The following is an 11,019-nucleotide window of genomic DNA, read 5'->3' as shown; positions in this document are numbered from 1 at the left end:
TATTATTGTAATCGCGATTTTATTATGTTCTTTCTCTTTTGTCAATTAATTAAATGAATCAATTTTTTGCCGTGTGTTTATCAAAAGCGTGAGTTTTATGTTCTACCTGGGGTATATGTAGGACAAAAAAAGAACATGCAACATTTAGATAAAATTTCATCTGTTAAATTAAGATATTTTTGCGGCGCGAAGTAGGGTTATATTTGTTATACGAGAAGTTTTCAGGAGGATGATTAGCTGATATATATTGCAAGGAATGTTCGATATCCTAGATGCTCTATTTAATAATTGATTGGCTATAGGAATCGACGTGACGCAATAGTGAATTTTAATTGAATGTGTAACTAGTCTGTTCTTTTTTAGTTTTTTTTTCTAGTTGTTAATAGTAACCGCGTAAACAGATGAGTGAGGGCGCTCATGTTATCAATGTTATGTGGTTTATTGCAAATCTAGTCTAGCGCTGCATCAATGTTTCGCGCCAAATTTTTCCCGCTTTTTTCTCATTGATCATTAACGAATATAGTGCGAATGAGTGTTCGGGAGTGTTGAAGCGAGTCATGTGCAATCGGTCTTTATATCGTCGCGTCGTGTTAATGTTTGTTGTTTAAATAGTGATTAATAAATCGGAATAAACGATATCGTGTCGTGTTTATTAAAATAATAACGTCGTAAGACTTGATTTATTGTCGAGCAGCAAAGATTGTCGGATGATCGCTGCGATAATAATTAAGTAATAATTAAGCCGCTTATTTTCGGCAAAACTTAATTTAAGGTATACTTAATTAAAAGTATATATGTATATTTCGTATTTATTGGCGCGTTACATCGTCTTCTAAATCTTTTATTAGGTTAAAAATGTAATAAATGTCGGAATTTCTGTATTAAGATTGCGTATTGAAAAATATGTAAATCTAAATAGTTTTATTCTCTTTTCACAGGTATGGACTTGTGGTGCAATTTCACAAGAAGAATCTCACATGTATATTGATGAACATGAATCAGGCTTTCTTTCATCGCATCAAATAGCTTCATGGTGAGAGTCTTATATGTCTCTGTTATTATACACTTATATTCTTTTAAACAGAATCAATGTATTATCATTGAAAAACAGTAATTAGTCACTGATGTAATTTTAGATATTATAAGTATAGTACTGTAAATCACACATACACAGTGGAATCTCACTAACAGGATCAATTAATCATAAATATTTTATTTATTTGATATTATAAGATTTATTCTAAAATATCAAATAAATAAAATATTTATCATTAATTGATTCTTTTAGTGAGATTCCACTGTGTATATGTGTGATTTAAAGTATTATATTATAATAACTGAAGTTACATCAGTGACTAATTACTGCTTTTTAATGATAATACATTGAATCTATTTAATTCTGAATAGAATACTGTCCGATAAAATATTTTTTATATATATAATCATATAACAATATAAAATTATATAGAAATATATAAAATTCTGTGTAAATTATGAATAATTATATATAGCTTTTTATATGACTTATATAATTATATATAATATTATATTAATGTTGGCTAGATGTCATTAATATAAAATTATATACATATAATTATATAATAAGTCATATAAAATTATATATAATTATACATAACTTATACAGAATTTTATATATTTCTATATAATTTTATATTGTTATATGTGATTATATATAAAAAAAAATTTTTATCGGGTAGTTTGTGTTTTATTTAAAAAATGTGTGTTTCAAAACTTTTTCCAAAAAATAACAATTCAAAATAAATAAAAAACAACAACTTAAAAATACATTTTACACATATATACGATTAAATAAAATGTATTTTTTCTTTGAACATCAATGAAATACTCATTGATTTCGATGAAATCTCATGTGACTACTTTTATCAATGACATTTTTCACTGATTCACTTTAAAAGAGAATATATTATTTATCAACTTTAAACTTTAAACAACTATATACCAGTTCTTCGAATGCATGTTTTTTTAATTAATTTAAGATTCGTTAATGAATTTATAGATTAAATTAAATGCGAATAATTTTGATTAATTCTATATCGAAAACACATTTTTGCGGATACGATATACACTCGTCGGCAGTATAAATGCGAATACGAAAAAAATACAATAAAGGAGAAGGGAAACAGCGTCCTAGAGACATTTTCCCTTGCAATATATTCTTTCTTTCGTAAGGATTCGACGAATGCGTGAATGTATTTCAAAGTAGGTCCCGCGAGAATATCTCGTGTCGTCTTTGTGCCGATTTTGAGCGTGCTGTGAAAGACGGAAAGTGATCGAGCGCCCGCGAACGCTTAAGAAGGAAGAAAAATCGTTATATAAATTCTATTCGTTTACCTTTGCATTTTCCTTCTGTCCTACACTCTCTCCCTTTCCCTCAACGTTTTCGTTCGTACTCCGAAATGGCCTTTCTCTCGACGAGCGCGAGTCCTCGCGCCAATCCAGCCTATTCGCTCGATCCAACGTCACATTTCGCTTTTCGTTATCGCGTCCAATTCCAGCGGAAGATATCCGACCGGCGATAAGAGCATGGAATTTAAATAAAACGAATCAATATTCAAATCCGCCGTTCCCTCTCTCTTTCTCTCTTGCTAGCTGGTTCCCTAAGCGTCTCTCCTTTTCTCTCGCCTTTTTCTTCCTTATTTATTTTGTTCATTTCAATTTCCCACCGCACTTCTCCGACTTTGTCGGCCAGCTTCGCCTGCTCGATCTCTTTCTCGTTTGCTTCAATTCTTTATTCATTTTTAAAATATTAATTATTTAAGCGCTACAATTTAGATTTAATTTGTTACAGATCAACGATCATCTGACCACATCGACAAACTGAGAGGAGGAGGAGGTCTTGGAAAGACATCGGGCGCTGGCCAAACAACACCAGAGTGAGTATTTATTATTTATTTACTAATTGCAATAAATTAAAATTTATTAGTGTTGTATTAAATCAAAGTTTGAAAAATTATTTATTATATTTCTCATTATTATACGTATAAGGAAAATAAAATCTAATACAGTAATAATTGTTTAAAAAATCAGTTATCTTGGGGGCGCTATTACAATTTTTATTTTATTTATATGTTTCAGATTAACGTAGTTTCCAGTCAATTGTTACGCATCAATTGGTGAGTAATGCACTTTCTGAAATGAAATCTCTCTCTCCCAATTTCGTCTGCTCGGTCTCTTTCTCGTTTGCTCTGATTTTTTATTCATCATACAATATCGAAGCGTCTCATTTATTCGCGTCTTTTTGTCGAATCGAATGATCTTCTTTCCAAACCCTTTCAACCTCTGTACTGATTGGATTCAAACAGCCCGAATGATTGGTTTTATATTCGGCGAACTGTATTCGTTTTGCCAGAGAATCAGAAAATAATATCGGATGGTCTCTTTTAAATATAATGGAAAAAATTAAATGTTTATTAGTGATAAAATTATCATTATGTCATTGATACATTCAAATTTTTTTATGTTTACAAAAATTAGATTTTTATTAGAAAGCCTGTTTAACAAAAATTATATGATATTTTTTCTTACAATTAGGAAAAATGATACCTCGTGGGAGAGAGAGAAAAATATTAATTCGACAAAGATTATTAATTTATATATATATATATATATATATATATATATGTATTCATATTTATATACGTTGCTTGTAATTATATTTTAAAGTATCAAACTTTAAATTATTTTAAAAGTATTTGTTAGAAAACGACAAGAGTCATAATTTCGTCGTTTAAATTTTTGCTTCTGCGTTTTTAAATGAAATATAAACTTTGAATATAAATTCGAAGTATTTATATTTGGCATAGTTTTAAATATTATTTTTATTTTAAGTATTTATATATTTGAAACATGATATATTTTATATGTATATCTGCAAGTATTATGAGCGATCTCCGCAGAAGTCAAGCTTTTTTAAGACGTATAATTTCTCTGGGCTTTTCTCCGGCAATTAAGAGTTTTCACGATGGTTTTCATAAAGCCGTAGTAAATCCCGTGAAGACTGTCTAGTTATACTATACCGTGGTGGCCAGGATGGTAGAGATACCATTCCCTTTCCCCGTAAGAGAAAATATTATTTCTTATTCCACCGCGACGAAGAACTTCCATGGGGCGGCATTAGGCGAGCGAAATAATTCTAAAGAAATTTCATAACTGTCGCGTCGCTAAAAGAGGAGCTCCTTCAAGTAATAACCAAAGCGAGAAAGGCGGCTTTCCTTATGTCCTTAGAATGAAGAAAGGTTCGAATAAGACGGCACGGGGATGTGGCCGTGATTTGTGACGAAACAGATTATGCTTCTCATTTAAACTGTTCTCCCTGTTTCTCTCCTCTCACTTTCAATATACTTGATTATATGAATGTTGCATGACATTTTATCTCAGTTTCTCTGTTTGTAAACAAACTTATGTTTTAATTATATTTTTATGATGACGGAAAATTTAATTGATTGATTGTGTGTAAGTATAGAAAAGATCATATAAGCAATATAATATAATGATATATAATAAGATATGATTATAATAAATCATACGTAAAATTATTTGTATAAACTGTGCATAAAAAACTAAGTAAAATGAAGATTTTCGGGATAAGTTAAGATAAATTTTGTAGTAAAGATAGCTCGCAAACGGTTTCAAATCTAGTATTCGTTACGGGGCGTAGTTTGACACGCGAAAGGGACGAAAGAGAAATTCTTTTCGAAATTTCCTCTTCGACCGCGTAAGCACCTCTGTCGCCCGATCTGTCAAGCCTGGCTTTCCGTTTGCTCTCCCTCCGAACTTTCCTGTCACCCTCTCTCTCTTTCTCTCTTTCTCTTCCTCTCTTTTTTTTCTCTCTTTTTCTTTCTCTCTTTCTCGTCCTCTGCTCTCTGCCCTCTTTTTCTACATTGCTCTCCGTTCTCGGGGACGTTTTATTCGCATTCAAATGGCAGCACTTTAATTTGCATGCTAAGAGTGCTCGCCGTCCTCCCGGTCGCCACCCCCTGCCACTCTCCCGGCCGGATTTCCATTTAAACTCACAAAATGGCGCTGACTCCGCGGGGCTACAAAATTTTTTATTGAAAGATTCGATGCGGATAACGCGAATGCTCGGGATAAAAAAAACGAGCGAGGAAAGCGAAGGGGGTGAAAGAGAGAGAGTAAGAGAGAAAAAGAGAGAGGGAGCGATGAGGGTGAGAAGGGGTGGTGAAAGAGGGTTGGGAGGAGCGAACTCACACTCTACGGGGCGTTATTCTCCGAGATAAAATGTCCTTTATCTGTTCTATGCTTCTGCGTCACCTGCTAGCCCCTGGGATAACCGCCTTTATTTCGCCCTCCGATTTCCGAGCAAAGCGCGTTTCGAGTACCAGTATTACTTCGCGAATAGCCAGCTAATTCCCTTGTCTTATTCTCACTATACAAAGTTTTGCAATAGAATCTTATCGAAAGCTTGCTTTTGCCATTTCAGTTTTCCATAATTTTTATAACCGAAAAACTTTATAAATCTCTTTGTCTATTAATTAACAATTATTTATAAAAATAAATAAATTTGAATGAACAATAGCTTTCTTTCTGATTATATGTAGAAAATTAAGTGTTGTCTAAATTTGTCAAAGATTTCATCATTAATACAAAGAAATAAAACTGACGGTGGAACAGCTACAAATCGCAAGCACGAAAGAAGGATAATAGCGAATTCGAGATAATCGAATCTACGTCGTGGAATCGAACGAAATGTCTTCCGAATCTCGTTTGGCATCCATTACGAGCAATTCTTCGTTCTTTTCTTTCTTTATCATTCTATAGTGATATTGGTTCCAAATTTTTATCGCCGCTAAATTTTTATTTCTCTTGCATACTATGCCTATAATCAATTTTTTTTAAATTTAATTTTATTCGAGATTACATTCATTAATAATAAATTTAACATTAGCTCGATAATTTAGTAGATCCGAAGCATTTTCATCCGCGCACATACCGCTACGGAAATCCCGAAAACGGAGCTACGCTTTCGGTGTCGGGAAGGAAGGTCGTTTATTAGTCCAACTGGGCAAACACAATCCCATCGATAACCCTCGAACTGTTCCGATCCACGATCCCTCCGAAACAATAAGCCATTGACTCAACGTTATCCGCTTACAAGTCAAACGCGGCCCAGAGTTTCCGCCTGGATCTTTTCGAAAATTCGAAATCGCGTCGACTTCAAAGCATGTGCGACCGGTTCCGCTGTTTACTGAGCTATTAGGGTGTTTAGGCATTAGGGAGCGGAGTGGATCATCCCTCGTTGCTCCTCTTTGGCCGCTACGTTTACACTCTTTGACATCCACTGATTCCTGGGGCTGTATTAGTCATTTGACACTTCTGCCCGCTCGTCGCTATTCGATATCCGCGACATGTGCAATTATTTATGTTTAGCAACGCATTTTTATTCAATTACGCTATAATGTAAACATGCAATATTTATAATTTTATATATTAATTGAAAAATTTGAAAAAGCGGATAAATTTAATCCAAAGTTATAATTACGCAAATATATAGGTACGTAATTAAATCTATGCATAATAAAAATTTCATAAAATTTCATTGAATTTTTATTGCGTGAGAATTGAAAAATTTTAAGAATATATAAAGAAATGATCTTTTTTTCTCTTGCTCTTTTACATCATTTTTTTTTTTTTTTTTTTTTCCATCTTTTAGGGCCACTTCAACCAACTCTGATTAACTTTAATCGACGATTATACTATCTTTGTCTCTTTTTAAGAACGTATCTGAAAAGAGACAAAGATATAGTTTAATCGTCGATTAAAGTTAATCAGAATTGGTCGAAGTGGCCCTTAATCATTCTCCAGCCGTGATAAATACTCTATTAATGTTCCGCTTGAACGAGCTTCTTGCATTTCTTTTAATTCTCGTTGATACCCTCAATTATGCACTCGGTACGCTCTGTTCGATTACTCCGCTACATGCGGCCTCAATTAATAAAATCGTTCCTTCGATAGCCTCGCATGCGCGCCCGTTTACGAGCCACTTTTCTCGCCACCACTACCGTCCCTCACCCTTGTCGACTTCATCGCCCGCCAGCAGTGAAATAAATGCAAGTGCCGACACAGCGGCGATCGTGTGCTGGGTTTTCGATTCGAGGGTGAACGAGTTCAATCCCGAGCGATCGCGCCGTTATCGTAGTATCCGTGAGAACCTCGATAGTTGTTGCGAAGAGGGGAAGGGGATGTGTATCGATAGATAGGCGCGGTGCGGGGAGAGATGAGGGTTCGGTCGGGGGTTGGTCTCACCCCAAAGCGATGGACCGCCAAAAGAAGATGTATGAAATTCCGGCGCCTCCTAGTCGGTTTTCTCCGCCGTTGGAGTAGAATATATTGGATTCTGGTAGTCAATAGAGACTGTTAGGGGTGGCAACACGCAGCCAGAGGCCGGCGACGTTTTATCACGGGGCCTTGATATACTGGGCGGCCGCTGTTAGAGGGGTTAATCTCTCACGCTCGGTTAGCTCCTATTTCTAACCTCGCCCTTTCTCTGCTTTTCGATCCCTCGCCAACCCCTGTGTACCTCTCCGAACGTTCGCGTTCCCGTTGCTTTCTCCTTGCCTCTTCGGCCATTGGTTAACAGCGACGTTTTCCGATACTTGGTTGGGGAATGTTTGGCGGTAAAGGCCAATTTGGAATAGAAAATAGAAAGGAAGCGACGAGAAAGGCAAAGTAGCCATATCAAATATTAGAATATAATATAATATACATTACATTGCTATTATAAAAATGATTTATACGTTCCTATAACAAAAATTAAATATCGTGTGTTGAAAAAAACAATAATCTTTAATTTCAATCTTCGACAAGCTATAGTATGTTATGTTAATCTTTTCCAGTAAAATATAAAATATTTGTGTGGAATGAGTAGCGAATGAATAGATCATATCGTAATTTTCTTTAATAATTGAAGTTGCAATGGCGAGAGCTAATCGAATAGAACACTAAATGTGTGATTGCCAGTATTGAGAGAAATATAACGAGCTCAACGATGCGGAATATTAATCGAGTATTTATAGCGGCTTGTGATTTAGTGAAAGAAGGAAAGAAGAGAGGGAATGCAATTTATCCATACTGTGGCATGTGAATAAAAATAAATTCAATTAGTAGAGTTCAATTAATAGATTTTTCAATTAGTAGAGTTCAAATAATAGACTTTTCTTGTCTCTATAAACATAAAATATATATTAAATTTTTTATTTAACTAATTAATTTTTAAAAATTATTTTAAATTATATATATTTTGTATAAAAAAGAGATAATCGTCTCCGTAATGTTTTAACGAATGAATAAACAGATAGAACTTCTAATTTTATATTTACATACATAGATTCACACATCATCGCGCGTTCTTTCTTAGCGAAACTTCGCTCGGCTTGACTTTCAAAAATTCAGCAAATATTTCGTTCGTTCTCACAAAACTCTCGTCGGTCGATGAATCGCGCTCGCTGTTTCTCCGCAGCGAGGCGCGACGGAAACGGTATCGCCTTTAGCGGTCGTCGTTAATTCTCACCTTCCGTTGCGGCCACCAAAGGCGGCGCGGCGTCGAGCTTTTCAAAAGACGAAACTCGAGAACCGATGTAATTGCCGCTGCGGCCACGTTACGTCCTCATGAGATTCATCGCGAAGGTGTTAAACGTGCGGGTGCTATTAGTAGGATGACAAAAACGTACGAAGCGCAAGTAGTATGGGAGAAAGCGTCAAGTTGCACACGTCATTGTTGAAAATTATTGCATAATATTAAAACTATTTCTAATACATGTACCTAATAGAGAGATATGTAAACTCTATTAAATCTATATAAATTAATATAAAAATTGAATATTAAAATTAAGTATTCATATTGAAATGGAATTTGAATTCCAAAGTCGAATCCAGAGGAAGTTAAAACAATAGTTAACACGTAAGAATACGTTTGTGTAGGCGCATATCCTATTGCATGCAAATTGACGGTATGTTAGAGTTTAATGAAGCGAATTAATCACGTTAAAATTCTTGTATAATCGTAGACGTGAATTGAATAAACGATGCTCGCGAAATGATGCAAGGTGTTAAACGCGTGTTTTTTTGAAGATATCAAGAAGATAAAGAAAAGAAAAAGAATTAGATAAATATATGATAATGCCTGAAAAAAGATAAAAGAGAAAAAGAGAGAGCTCATTAGAATTTTTCCGCGGATGTTAACCATCCTGACGAGTAGAGAGCGATGGACAATGCTGTCCTCTGTACTCCTTGGAGGCGCAGCGCTAACGAGACGACCGAACACCGGTTGGTGCCTGCCAATTGTTTCAGCAAACAACGAAACAATGGACAGTGGCCAAGCCATACTAATGGTCGGTTTATACGCTCCTTAACTCGACGTCTCCCGGTCTTAGGCCCTGCACACAATAGAAAAAATATTAGGAATAAGAATAAATATTAAGCATTAGGCCTACTGCACAATATAAAAGTATAGAAATTAAGAACAGAAAATAAAAATATCCATGCATCAACAGAAGCAGATAGATATTAGGGGATAACAATAGATATTCTTTGCTTCTATCGATGAATATTTTCTATTTTCTGTTCCTATTGCTTGTACTTTTGTATTGTGCAGGAAGCTTAATGCTTAATATTTATTCCTATTCCTAATATTTTTCCTATTGTGCGCAGAGCCTTACGGCCCAACAGAATAAATCTATATTGGGCTGCTTTGAAATTATATTTTATTTGCTCTCCTATTATTTTTTGCCAAGATTTTTATTGCAATTTTATAATTGTAATATTTCTCTCATATTTTTCTCATATACTATAATCAAGAATATAATAATGTAAAAAATATAACATGTGTTTTTTTAATAAGTTATGAATCTTGTTGACAGTTTAAGAATATTTCAATTTTCAAATGTGATAGTTGTGAAAATATCTTGATGTTATTCTTGTAGAATGTATGAAAAATAGTTGCCTTATCAATATTTATAAAATTACATTTACAATGATTATCCGCGGCTGTAGTAAACACGTCGCGCGTATATTAATTCCTTGCGTCGTTACGTATACAGAATTCTCGCATAAAAAAAAATCAGGGTGCTTGATCGTATCGTTTGTCCTGATCTTGACAATCATTTACCGAGGGTGGGATGATCGTTTTCTCGGCAAAAATCAGCGTTTTACCTATATCGAGCCGAGCTTTGCTGGGATTCTCGAAATATACAGAGTGTCCGGTAATAATCGCCGCAAGTAGAGCGGATTAAACCGAGTAAAGTCCTTCGTTATAATTAATCAGAAATTAATTTTAAAAAATTAGCCGATCCACGCGAGTACAAGCGCGTGGCGAGAAAAAACAGCCGAAAGTTACACGGCGATTTTTAATTTGAACTTTTTTAACTTTATCTGCACACGACAGATGCGGCGATTATTACCGAACATCTTGTATATATGTGAAATATTAAATTATACAAATATTTTATAGTATAGAAATTAATTATTTATTAGACGATTAATGAAGGGGTTTATTTTAATTAACTCGATTCTGTGATTCGCGCGTTTTTAATCCAAATTATATTTAGATCATCAAAAAGTTGGACGATAAAGAACGAAATATATTTGACACTAATTGACACTAAAGTGTCTTTAAAAAAATAATTATTGTCCGTAAAGATTGCAACGAAACGATAATTATAAATCATCGAAAATTTATGATTCTGTCACTTCAATTCTTACTTGATTAAATAAAAATTTCGCGAAAAATGCGTTTCGAGATCCATCGTCGCGATATATATAATTATATATTAATTGTAGAAATCAATTACTCATTAATTATATTAGCAAATAGTTTTCCGATACTGATCGCATTTAGAAAAAGAATTTAACGGAGCGCCTCGAATCACTATTTACCTGTTCGAGTGCCGGCGCGCGAATGCTAACAAAACCGAAGCACGTCAACAAAAGCGCGCTAGCCGCCAGACAACACAAAAGTCAAAT

At 34.3% G+C, this 11,019-nt stretch overlaps 1 long non-coding RNA gene across 1 annotated transcript in view; it reads left to right on the top strand.

The window, feature by feature from the left end:
• The first annotated feature begins 3,117 nt into the window (after positions 1-3,117).
• The window catches only part of LOC145936641 (uncharacterized), a 36,811-nt gene continuing 28,909 nt past the window's right edge, over positions 3,118-11,019 (top strand). Inside the window, exon 1 of the long non-coding RNA XR_014425424.1 lies at positions 3,118-3,155. This is a non-coding gene — a long non-coding RNA (uncharacterized LOC145936641). The remainder of the gene's footprint in view (positions 3,156-11,019) is intronic.

This window comes from Prenolepis imparis, unplaced genomic scaffold, assembly GCF_030444845.1.
Source record: "Prenolepis imparis isolate NDT839.2.m4 unplaced genomic scaffold, iyPreImpa1.0 SCAF_1, whole genome shotgun sequence".
Classification (NCBI taxonomy): Eukaryota; Metazoa; Arthropoda; class Insecta; order Hymenoptera; family Formicidae; genus Prenolepis; species Prenolepis imparis.
Note: the sequence above shows the minus strand (reverse complement) of the source record. Positions and strands in the feature narration are given on the sequence as shown.